Source organism: Bombina bombina, chromosome 2 (genome assembly GCF_027579735.1).
Source record: "Bombina bombina isolate aBomBom1 chromosome 2, aBomBom1.pri, whole genome shotgun sequence".
NCBI lineage: Eukaryota > Metazoa > Chordata > Amphibia > Anura > Bombinatoridae > Bombina > Bombina bombina.
Genome location: NC_069500.1, coordinates 284,352,604 through 284,366,244, shown reverse-complemented (window position 1 = coordinate 284,366,244; position 13,641 = coordinate 284,352,604). Strand labels below are relative to the sequence as shown.

At 35.2% G+C, this 13,641-nt stretch overlaps 1 long non-coding RNA gene across 1 annotated transcript; it reads right to left on the bottom strand.

Moving 5' to 3' along the window:
- Positions 1–392: 392 nt before the first annotated feature.
- Positions 393–13,406, bottom strand: LOC128647760 (uncharacterized). The gene is made up of 3 exons (XR_008400407.1): positions 13,393–13,406; positions 10,657–10,740; positions 393–467 (listed from the first exon to the last, which is right to left on the bottom strand). It is a non-coding gene; the product is annotated as an uncharacterized LOC128647760 (long non-coding RNA).
- Positions 13,407–13,641: the final 235 nt, after the last annotated feature.

The following is a 13,641-nucleotide window of genomic DNA, read 5'->3' as shown; positions in this document are numbered from 1 at the left end:
CTTGACGGTCCCTTTTATTGAATAACATAGGAATAAGTGAAACTGGAGAGAGTCCACTTGGTGAATGTTACCCATTGCAATGTTTATCAATACTGAAAAATGCTGTACATTTTAGAACATTATACAATTAATACAAGTTAAGTCTTAGCTTAGTTTGCCCAGCATAGTTCTTAAAGGGACAGTATACACTCATTTTCATATGACTGCATGTAATAGACACTACTATAAAGAATAAGATGCACAGATACTGATATAAACATCCTATATAAAAAAAATTAAAAACTTACTTAGAAGCTCTCAGTTTAGCTCTGTTGAAAAGGTAGCTGGAAAGCCCACTGCAAGAGGGAAATAAGACACTCCCCCCTGCCCCTTCTTTTGCATATGAAAAGGCCCTTTACACAAACAGGAGCAAGCTGGAGTAGGTATCTGTCGGTATTCTCATAAAACTTTGGGGCTTGGTTAGGAGTCTGAAAAACAGAGCAATGTTATTTAAAAATAAGCAAAACTATACATTTAAAAAAAAACTTTATGGGCTATATAAATATATAATCTACAAAACATTTATGCAAAGAAAAAATTAGTGTATAATGTCCCTTTAAGGTAAGGCTGACCTGTGTAGATAGCTACAAATTTGAGTATGCATTCATTGTTAATTGTACCTGCTTGTGCTGTAAAATACTTCTGGAAAGAATACTTTTAGACGCCTTGCAAAGAGTGCATTCATCATATTTAAAGGGAGAGTAAACACAAAAAAAGAATTTGTGGAAATGTTACTAACAAATAGAGCGACAGTTTTAAGTGATTTATTTATATTCATATAGTTATGTATGTTTATTTTCTGATGTATGTATATATTTGTGTGCAAAATTACTTTATTGAACTTTTAATTAGGGTGATATTTACCTAATTCTGTAATGTTCTACAAAGTGGTTAGAGCACATTTTCATTTACGCCACATCAAAGGAGACCAGGAAAATGGATCCCACCAAGATTTTCATGATGTGTACCTATAGACTGCTCTTGATTTGCAAAACCTGGCATATGGTGCTAAAAAAATAAGTGATCAATATTTGAAAACATTTATTATATATATATATATATATATATATATATATATATATATATATATATATATATATACATTTTATTTTACAATGCTGAGCTTTCATTGATTATATATACTATGGGGCATATTTAACAATGTGCGAGTGGACATGATACGCTGTCAGCATTTATCATTGCACCAGCAGTTCTTGTGAACTGCTTGTGCAATGCCGCCCCCTGCAGATTTGCGGCAATCGGCCGCTAGCAGGGGGTGTCAATCAACCTGATCGTATTCGATTGGGTTGATTTCTGTCTGCCGCCTCAGAACAGGCGGACAAATTATGGAGCAGCGGTCTTTAGACGGCTGCTTCATAACTACTGTTTCCGGCGAGCCTGAAGGCAACAAGGGGCCTCGAGTTCTATACGGAACTTGCTAAATATGCCCCTTTGAGTCTAATGTTTCTTTAAGAGAGAGGTTATATATGAGTGTATGTGGAAATCTTTTGTTGGTCTCAGTTTAAAAGGCTAGTTTTGATTGCTGCTCATATATATCATAGCTCGTGTTCCTTTGAACTTTTACAAGCAACTAGACATTAACAACTTTAGAGAAGAAAATTATATTTTTAAAAATGACCTTTTAGAGTTATTGCCAGGATAACACAAGCATATGATATCTTGCAAAAATAATAAGACACATCCAATGTCAGCCTGTATATAGCTGATATATGTAAACGCTGAAGTATGGGATCTGTCATGACACAACTATGCTCTTTTATCCCACCTGAAATTTTCCAGACAACACTCTTTGGTTTGCAATAATTTATGATCATCTACAACTGACCTTTTGCATATCTATTTGTTTCTGTAAAAGCAAAATGATTATTATTATTAGATTGTGGGTTTAACAGATATTACACAAGTCCAAAATAGTGACGTTGTGTAGAAAGCAAACTCAAAACACACAGAGGCAAACACAGCACAAAGGGGAATAATGAAACGTTTCAGCAAGACTACACTGATATTGTAACATAAAAGAACCCGACTCTCTATGAAAATTCTTATACGGATCCATCCCTACATCCTGTAAAATACAAGAAAAGATCAAAACATTGTATTGCAATATAAGTTTTTCCATTTATTCTAGGCTTATTGAAATTAACAAGTTTCTTTAGTGAATACAAAAGTAGGTCGCAGATAGTGCCTTTGAAGTGGGTAAACTTAATTCAGTCTACAAATGAGTACTCTTTGTGCTGTTGAACAAAGTATTTGTGTTGTCTTATTCACATGCCATTGTATTGCAATTTCAAAAAGGGAAATGTTGTGTCATTGACAAAAAAAAGTGCAAATTGGAAAATTAGAACATAACAGATGCTAACGTTCAAGCAGCACAACATGACCCTACTACAAGTATAAGTCATTTTACCTCAATCATGTGCTAAAGAGAGAGTTCAAAATGTACATCTTTATCAAATGAACATTGTAACTACAAGTGTTTGATGTTGCTTATTACCTTGGTGGCAAAGTTAAAATTACACATTTACAGTCCAAAGATCTTGCCTTACTTACATCCATCAACAATCTGTACTTCCTCCTTTATCACTGTGTTACAATTGACATTTAATTCCATGTATTTAAGATATTGAATTATTCCCAATGGAATGCAACCTTGAATAAACCTTTTCAAGGGTTAAAGAAACACAAAAAAACATATTAAATATTTTTTGTGATGAAATATGAAATTCTATTGCCATGTTTGGAGAGTCCATTAAATCTACAATAAATAGACATGAAACAACCATTTCTTTAATAATTCAGACAGAGAATACAATTCTCCAATTTACTTTTATTACCTAATTTGCTTCATTCTTCTGGTATCCTTTGTTGAAGAAGCAGCAATGCACTACTGGGAAGTAGCTGAACACATTGGGTGAGACAATTACATGAGGCATATATGCGCAGCCACCAATCAGCTACATGAGGCATATATGCGCAGCCACCAATCAGCAGCTCCTGATCCTACCTATGAATCCTTTTCAGTAAAGGATACCAAGAGAACAAAACAAATTAGATTTTAAAAGTAAATTGGAAATCTGTTTAATATTACATGCTCTATCTGAATCACAAAAGAACATTTTTGGGGTTTCATGTCCCTTTAAATATGATTGTAAAACTACATAATGATTTAGAGTTAGTGGCTAATGTATTGATTTATAAAGACCATTATTTGTATATTTGGTTTTATTGGCTTATAAACTCCTCTAGTGTACTATCCTTAGAATAACTTGATAATTCATGTTTTGTTTATTTGTTTTTTTTGTGTAATATGTTGCTGCTCTAAATGAAAGAGAATTGGTGATGCAGATAAGGATCTTAATCTCAAATGTAAAAATCGGATCCAAATACATTATTTGTAATATTCACTTTTAAAGGGATATGAAACCAAAAAATGCTCTTTTGTAATTCAGAAAGAGCATAAAATTTTGAGGGACATGAAACTCAAGTTTTTCCTTTCACGATTCAGACAGAGCATACAATTTTACACAACTTTATAATTTACTTCTATTATCACATTTTCTTCATTCTCTTGGTATCTTTTGTTGAAAAGCAGGGGCGTAAACTCAGGAGCGTGCATGTATCTGGTGCATTATATAGTAGCAGTTTGAAAGAATGTAATCCATTTGCAAGAGCACTAGATAGTAGCATTATTTTCTACCATGTAGCGCTCCAGACACCTAGCTAGGCATCTCTTCAGTAAAGTAAACCATGGGCAGGGCCGGTGCTAGGATTTTTGGCTACACAGGCGAATACACATTTTGCCGCCCCCCCCCCAAAAAAAATATATATATATATGATTTACCCTGCCATTACTGATTCTTAACAAAATGTTCTAGTAATGTGTAATGGATATAATAGTTAATTTCTACATATCAATGTGCCAAAGTGGTGGCTCTGCACAACATAGCAGGTAACAAAATGTTCATACAATATATATATACACACACAGTGAAAATGGATGTGCGCTGATACCTCTTTGTTTGTGTAATTACTGGGTCATATTGGCAGCACTCCCAGATGTTGATTTAAACTTTTTGTAAGGTGTGCTAAAAAAACAAATTTTGTATTTGTATTTAAAATTACCAGGGAGACTGACCATCTCCCATTGGTTTGAGCACCCCACCCAAGTTCAGGTGTGCTCATTACAGTGTTAAAGAGTTGTGAATAAAAAGCCAGGGAGTCTCATTCTATTATGAAGAGTAAAAGCAGGAATGTTTCAGCCCTCTGTGGCAAAAGGACTTAGAGTAGGACCAGTCGAATTGGGGCACCTTGTACGCGGTGACTGGCTAAGCAAAATATGGCCATATTGTGTGACTAAGTTCCCAATATTATTTAAAAAAGAATAGTTGTCTCTTGATGTATATGCAGGCAATTTTTTGCAGCAGTAAAAAATATGTTGTGCTTTTGAAAATGGATGTGCGCTGATACCTCTTTGTTTGTGTATATATATATATATATATATATATATATATATATATATATACATACACACACATATTTACACATACTCATGCACACACATTTATACACATACATATTTACACACTCATGCACACACATTTATACATTCATACACACACATACATATTTGCGCACACACACAAACATACATACATAATGACAGACACACACACATTTATACACACACAACCACATACATATTTATACACACACAATGACAAAGGGCACACATACATACACACACACATACATAAGCAAATGAACAATAGATTATTCTCCGTCCTAAATACAAATTGTGAATCTCTCAAACAAGCTGCAGGCATAGGTTATTATGGGATATGGCTGTTCTATGGGTTATGAGATGAAATCAGGTATTTTATTAAGAATATTTTTTAAGTATATTATCTGAAGGGTAAGGGTCTGGCGCCGTCTATAATGTACTGATTTTAAATTTAACCAGCAAACCCATAATAAGCAGGAGCCAGGCCAGCCTCTAAATCTATGGATGGAATAATTGTATTTTAACGTCCCTGCAGCTGGCCAGGCCTGTGTCCACACCATAGGGCAAGTTTCTAATCCCATTTGGTATAAATTACTAGGCATATAGGACAGGTCAGTGTTCATATTCCAGGCACTTACAGGTAAGAAGATTCTAAATGGGGAATCAAACCAAGGGGGTGTTTTTTTTATTAATTATTATTTCTTGCCAGCTAATAGGAATATAAACTGGATCTGGATGTCCATGTCAAGAAGAATCATTTTCACTCTAAGGGATAAAAACTAGGCTTTAAAGCCAGGGACATGTTTCTTTCTCAACCTGGGAATAATATATATATATTGTGTATTCAAGCCAGGGGGTAGTTTTTTTCTATTGCAAACTGGTAGAAAAAAAAACTGTATTTTTGTCTAGGGTTTTTTATTTCTGTTTTTATCCCCAGTTAGTTTTAATCAAATTCAGGAGCCGTCAGGCTTTAAGCCCTATTTTATGGATTATAAAAAATATTGTCACATTAATTTATATACTGTATATAAATTAATGTGATAATTTTTTTGAATAATCCATAATATAGGGCTTAAAGCCTGCTGACAGCTCCTGAATTTGATTAAAACTAACTGGGGGGGGGGGAATAAAAACAGAAAAAAAAAAACCTAGACAAAAATACAGTTTTTTTTCTACCAGTTTGCAATAGAAAAAGACTACCCCCTGGCTTGAATACACAATATATATATTATTCCCAGGTTGAGAAAGAAACATGTCCCTGGCTTTAAAGCCTAGTTTTTATCCCTTAGAGTGAAATTATTCTTCCTGACATGGACATCCAGATCCAGTTTATATTCCTACCAGCTAGCAAGAAATAATAATTAAAAAAAAAACACCCCCTTGTTTGATTCCCCACTTTAGAGTCTTCTTACCTGTAAGTGCCTGGAATATAAACACTGAGCACTGACCTGTCCTATATGCCTAGTAATTTATACCAAATGGGATTAGAAACTTGCCCTATGGTGTGGACACAGGCCTGGCCAGCTGCAGGGACGTTAAAATACAATTATTCCATCCATAGATTTAGAGGCTGGCCTGGCTCCTGCTTATTATGGGTTTGCTGGTTAAATTTAAAATCAGTACATTAGACGGCCCCAGCCCCCAGTCCAGACCCTCACCCTTCATGAGACCCCCCACGGGCCATTATCAATCAAGTGTGCTATGTGCCCACCCCCAGGACCACAGCCATTCCAGAACTTCCTACCTGCAATCCTCGCTCTCCTCACAGTCACTCCTCATCGAGGACGACTTCACCTGGACTGGTCGTCTCATCTGAGGTCTGACTCTGCAACTGTGGGCAGCGGGTAGTGGGGCAGGTAGCGGGCAGCGGGCTCACTCACCTCACGTGGCTGATGGCTCAGATGGAGGATCATGGAGCCAGACAGTGTGTGACTCTCTGAGTCTGTAACGTGGAGACGTCAGGCGGCTGTGGCTGCTTTCTCCCGCTCTCAGAGTGAGTCAGTGACACAATTGAAGTGAGCTCCGCCTCCGCGCGCCTCATCACCAGTCCTCCACTCCAATGAGCTCTCAGCTCTGACATCTTGTCGGTCTGACAACATGGTCGGTCACAAACGCACGCACAGCGTGCACGGACTCCAGGCCAGCCCACTGTGGGAGGGAGCGGGACAGGGCTGGTGGAAATGGAATTGGTGACTGAGTAGTCTAAAGTCTAAAAACAGTGTTAAAGACTTAAACAGTTTAGGTGCGACAGGCGCGCGGCACAGATGATGGTGATGGTGGATCAAATTTTCAAAAAATAAAAATGCATTTTTTTATCATCATAGGCAGCAGTCAGCACTGCTCTCAGCGCCCCCCTGCTGGTGCGCCCTAAGGCAAGCGCCTATGTTGCCTATTACAAAACGCCGGCCCTGACCATGGGAACAAAATTGTATGCTCTCTCTGAATCACAAAAGAGCATTTTTTGGTTTCATATCCCTTTGAAATCCCTTTCATATCCCTTTACTAATAATGTATTTGGATCCGATTTTTACATTTGAAATTAAGATCCTTATCTGCATCACCAATTCTCTTTCCTGTAGAGCAGCAACATATTACACACACAAATCATGATTAGACAGTGATCATTTTCAGATCTTAATACAGAATACATAGGCCCTATTTATCAAAGTCTGGCGGACCTGATACGACAGTGTGGATCAGGTCCTCCAGACTACGCTGAATATGGAGAGCAATACGCTCTCCGTATTCAGCATTGCACCAGCAACTCACAAGAGCTGCTGGTGCAACGCCGCTCCCTGCAGACTCGCGGCCAACCGGCCGCCAGCAGGGGGGTGTCAATCAACCCGATCATTGTCGATCGGGTTGATTTCCGGCGATGTCTGTCCGCCTGCTCAGAGCAGGCGGACAGGTTATGGAGCAGCGGTCTTTGTGCAGGCTCGGCAGAAACACGGAGCATCAAGCTCCATTCAAAGCTTGATAGATAGGCCCCATTGGATAAAGACATTTCTGTTCTATGGATAGGTGGAGATAAATCAACAGTATTAGAGTAGGTGCTGAAGATTATATTGTAGCCTTTAGGCATTTTTGGATTAAACATGTTTTCTCCAAACAGATGGGATTTCAAAAAAGAGAGTGATTTTTACCTGACTGTATCATGGGAAAGCAAGTTTTACAATTTCTATGTTGAATGTCAAAAACTTGGATACTATCACCTACATTGATAATACTTAACTTTTACTTGCTATTATATCTCACTAGAATGGTTCAGTCAATCACTTCTCAATCTTAAAGGGACAGTCTACACCTTAGTCATATCAAAGTCCTACTTTAGATTAAGCTGCAAATATCCTCCTGCACACTTTGTGTATCATGCAGCAGTAACAGTAAAAATAGTTATATTAAATTACTATTGTTTCTGGTCACTATGATATTGCTGCCAAGCTCTGCCCACTGATGACATTCATGATCTGGGCTGCATTAAAGGCTTCACTAGTTATAAAAGACTCCCTAATTGGATTCAGAAGACTGTCAATGCTATTCAGCAGAGTGCATAGATGCAGCCCAGATCATGATGTCATCAGTGGGCAGAGCTTAGCAGCCATTTCAAAGTGAGCAGAAATATAGTCATTTTATAATAACTTTTTTACTGTTACTGCTGCATGATATAAAAAAAAGTGCAGGAGGATATTTGCAGCTTAATCTGAAATAATACTTTAAGATGACTAAGGTGTAGACTGTCCCTTTAAGGACTTGGGATATTCAGCTGTTGATTGTCAAGCCACATGCAACTCATCAGTTGGTTTTTATACAGTACTATTAACTTCATACAGACTTTTTAGTTGAGCATATTTATGTAGTAAGTTGTTATGATAACTAAGGGGTTAATTTGCTGCTCTTTAAAGAACAACTATGTCAGCTGTTGCCTGATAAAGTGCTGTTAAGGCAGGAAATGCGTAAGATAACAGCTGTGGTGTTGAGAGGAGCGGTGTTAGCCAATGTTGTGTTTTTTAACTTTTGTACTGATACATTTTGAACTTTTAACTTCAGTTGGTTTTGCACTGACTATGCAGCTCATTCAGCATATATATTTTGAAATGTGAATTATATTCCAATGTAGCTAATTATGATTGTACATGCTTAAAGAGACAGTATAGACTCATTTTCATATAACTGCATGTAATAGACACTACTATAAAGAATAAGATGCACAGATACTGATATAAAAATCCAGTATAAAATGGTTTAAAAACTTACTTAGAAGCTTTCAGTTTAGCTCTGTTGAAAAGGCAGTTGGAAAGCCCACTGCAAGTGGTAAATGAGACACTCCCCCCCTCCCCCTTCTTTTGCATATGAAAAGACCCTTTACACAAACAGGAGCAAGCTGGAGAAGGTAGCTGACGGTATTCAAATAAAACTTTGGGGCTTGGTTAGGAGTCTGAAAATCAGAGAAATGTTATTTAAAAAAAGGCAAAATTATACATTAAAAAAAACAAAAAACTTTATGGGCTTTATAAACAGATCATCTACAAAACATTTATGCAAAGAAAAAAATGAGTGTATAATGGCCCTTTAAGAGTGACAAAATTCATGCCACTGTCCTGATAGACTTACAGTTGGCACTTGCTTGTAACCATTGGAAATCTTATAATTTGTTATCTTTCTCTGAATTAATTAGATACAATCACATTTTGAGGATTAACTGCCAAATACAGGCCCCTAATAGCTATAGCAGACCAAAAACAAAGAAATGATATATATATATATATATATATATATATATATATATATATATACATACGTATATGTGTGTATCTTAGGCATGTGCATTTTTTTATCAAATGGCGAAAATGTCTGCAAGCAGTGGCAATTGACTTTTTACTGCATCAGATTTATTCATGTCAAAGTGCAACAAAGAAATATCTGTGGCTCTTTTTTGCAATAGATTTATTTGTGTTAAAGTGTAACACACAAATGTCTGTGCAAATCCAGATATTTGTGCGTCGCACTTTGGGCTCTATTTATCATTCCAATTCTCCTATATTTTCTCCTAAAAGTTCTCATGAGAAATAATTCTCCTATTTATCATTCAAAAATACTCCTAAAATTGGGCAAGTTCGACTGTAAAATTCTCCTACTCTGTTCTAACTCTCCTTGGAGAACATGTTCTCCAAAAAAAGGGTTAAATTAGATCTTTTTAGTCGTATTTCATATAGTTCTCCTCATAATTCTCCTAGTTACAAATTTATCATTTATATTCTCCTGTGGAGGACTGAAAGTTCTCCTGCAAGTTCCTACCTTAAAGTTCTCCATAGTTACAGTGGAGAACAGCATTAGAAATCTATTCTCTACCAGTTGTAGAAGCAGTTACACACAAAAAAAAGGGCTCTACAAGGTGCAAAAATTATCTATAACAAAGCACAATAATAATGGTTATTGGACTGCAATAATAATTTATGATGGAGTAAAAAAAAAATATATAATGGAGCACCAAAATAATATATAACAGAGCACAAAAATTATATCTATTGTGGCATAAAAATAAGATATAAAAAAGCGCTAAAATTTAAGCACAAAAACAATGAAAATGTAGATCTATTTTATTATATGAAAGTTTGCTGAAGAGGGGCGTTAACAAAGCTACTAGGAAGGCTGTATATAGATTTCTATTGGTTTATAAATGATTGACATGGAGAATAGTTGCTTATTTTTAGTGATAAATAAGGAGAAGATACTAATCCGACTGGAGAAATTTATCATTAGTTCTCCCCAGCTCTCCTCAGCTCTCCCATGGAGAAAAAACAACTTTTTTATGATAAATATGGGCGCACATGTGCTCCTCTCCTAAAGAGAGCTGTGGAGAACTTATAGGAGAACAGAAAGGAGAATTCCCCAAATGATTGATAAATAAATCTGGTACCAAAAAGAGCCAAATGCTGCTGCTTGCAGTAATAGGAAACAATGCTCATTCTTTATATATGATGTTAGGACCTATTGAAAAAACATTGTAAGATTATATATATATTTGCTTTAACATCATCACAGCTCTGAGAAGTTGTTGTCATGGTAACACTATTAGTTGAATGCCAAGTACTTACATACATATATGGGGGCTGTTATTATTCCAATCCACCATTAAATAATTCCAGCTTGATTGGCATATGTTGGATAAACAGAAATCGCTATTAAAAAAAAAGAGGTAGTAACTTTTATTTTGATTTGCAACAGGAGTGTGAGGCAGTTAATTTGTCAGTTTTACAGAAAATGGAGAATACAGCAGATTTGTAAACAATACATCACTCAGCTCAGATAAAAATAATTTGTAATATTTCATTTAGCACAATGTTTGAGCATTAAGGTCAATCTTAGCATTACATTTACATTTCATAAATATATCAATAACCTTTTGAAAACTAAATAAATGCTGTAGTTTAAAAAATGTATATTGGAACTCTCACAATGGCATTCATCTGTTTGTTTTTTATTCCCTTTTATATATTAATTTTCTTTCAGGAATGGACTGCCCTTTAAATAGTGTAATCAGATTGCATAAAAGGTTAAGTGAAAAAAAGAAGTTAAAAATAAGCAGTCCTGTGTAAAAATGGCTAGAATTGTAGCATTTAGGAATGAACTTTAAAGGTTTTTAGGAAAATATAAATGCCATTAGGAATATTCTGAAACTGTTTATTTGGCTTGATTCAGTAATAAAAGAAAAAACAACAGATGCATATTTTATGAATTAAAGAATACACACATGTTCTGATCATTTACATTTTCTTTGTTATTATGCAACAGTGAATTATGTTCATTTTACATTTATAATGAGGCTGTAGAACAGATGGGATAAAGTTTAAAATGGTATCTATTAAAACAATCTATATAGTGTGAACTGATTGTTTTCTAAAAAAAGATATTTGTTCAATTGCTTCATTGAATTAAATGACATTGGAAGGAAATGCAAAAATAATGCAGGGCAGGGATTTAAATGGGACACCGCTCCCAATGACCTTAAACATCAAATCTGGGAAATACGTAAATATTGCTCTACTTTTTGTTCAGCTGAAATAGAATTCATTGGAATATGTATTACCTCTGCCTTCTTTTGGGGGGGAAAAAATATGCAGAACAAATGCAAGTACAGTGTTTAAACTTGTTCCATCGTGTTAGATTTTAGCCAATTGCAGATTTTATTACATACATTTATAATGGAAAATATTTAGCATTTTGTGCCATCAATATATGTGTTTATGTTTAAATGAGTAATTACATTTAGGCTCTAGCTATGCTAAATGTATAGATTGTAATATAGAAACATCAAATGTAACGGTAAGTTCTTCAAAGCAGGGTATTTCTTCTCTAGTATTTGTTCTGTTTTATCTATAATTATTAATTTTATGTATCTCAGATACCTATTTTTGTACTCTGTGGAATTTAGTATCAATAAATAATTACTCATGTTTGCCTTTTATACATTTATTAGACTTAAAGGGACAGTCTAGTCAAAATTAAACGTTCATGATTCAGATAGGGCATGCGATTTTAAACAACTTTTCAAATTACTTTTATCATCAAATTTGCTTTGTTCGCTTGGTATTCTTAGTTGAAAGCTAAACCAAGGTAGGCTCATATGCTAATTTCTAAGCCCTTGAAGGCAGCCTCTTATCTGAATGCATTTGACCGTTTTTCACAGTTAGGGGACATTAGTTCATGTGTGCCATATAGATAGCATTGAGTTTGTGCCCATGGAGTTACTAGCAGTCAGCACTGATCAGGTAAAATGCAAGTCTGTCAAAAGAACTGAAATAAGGGTCAGTCTGCAGAAGCTTAGATACTAGGTAATCACAGAGGTAAAAAGTATATTTATATAACCGTGTTAGTTATGCAAAACTGGGGAATAGGTAATAAAGGAATTATCTATCTTTTTAAACAATAAAAATTCTGGAGTAGACTGTCCCTTTAAATGTGCAAATATTTAAAATATAAATGTATGATGACCTCTTATGTATAATGTGAATGTCCCTTTAAATTTTGGAAAAATGATTATCCATCAGATGCTGGAATAAGGAAATTCTTCACAGATGAATTAAAACTATGTAATTTTTTATTTGGATGAAATAGAGATGCTAATTATATGGAGACTTATTAATTAGGCACAAAATACTTTAGACTAGTTAACATGTTGTTTCAATGACATTTATACGTAGCAGTCTGGTAAATTAAGCCACATCCTGCTCATAAAACTTAATGGGTTTTTTAGTCAAGAAGAAGACTACAGAGAATGTTGAAAAAATATATTAAAACCCCTGCTTTAACAATTTTTACAAGAATGTTAATGCTATAATAGAGCCTGACTTCAAGCTTGGATGTTTTGATGATTATGCTTTGCAATGTTTGTAGTATGCAATGAATCATTTAACTTGCACACTCATCCCCTTATGTTATACAAGCCCAGAAAACAGCAATAAAATATATGTAAAAACAGATTGTATGACTATATAAAAAAACAAAACATAAAGACTTGGTTACACCACTGGGCAACACTATATAAACATGTGTTAGATATAAGGTGTCAAATAAAAAGTCTGCATTATCAATAAGCACAAGTTTATAAGCCCAGTTAAATCAAGAAAATTCTACATTTTGATACTGTTTCCTGGAAATTTGTTTATGGTATCATATGTCAAATCATCAATAGCACCATAGATATCCTTATGACATCACTGATGATAGAATAAATTACATCACTTCCCATTAAACCATCTAAAAGATAAGGCAACCCCTATTCAAAGCAGCATGCATTTAATAATAACAGGCAGATATAAAATCCCACTTACTATTTATAGAAGAGATTGCACTTGCAGTGTACTGTGATCGGGGAAAGAAATGCCCGCTGACTTACAACATGAGTTTGGGCTTCCTTCCTCTGCTTCCACTCCAGTGCTTTTTTAAGAGCACTGGAGTACTCTTGAGATGTGCTCTATGCCTTATCTTTTAGATGGTTTATTGTGAATGTAATAGCCCATGCAATGGAACTTCAAGGATTGAGCGGCACCTGAAGGATCAAACATCAGCGTATTTAGTAG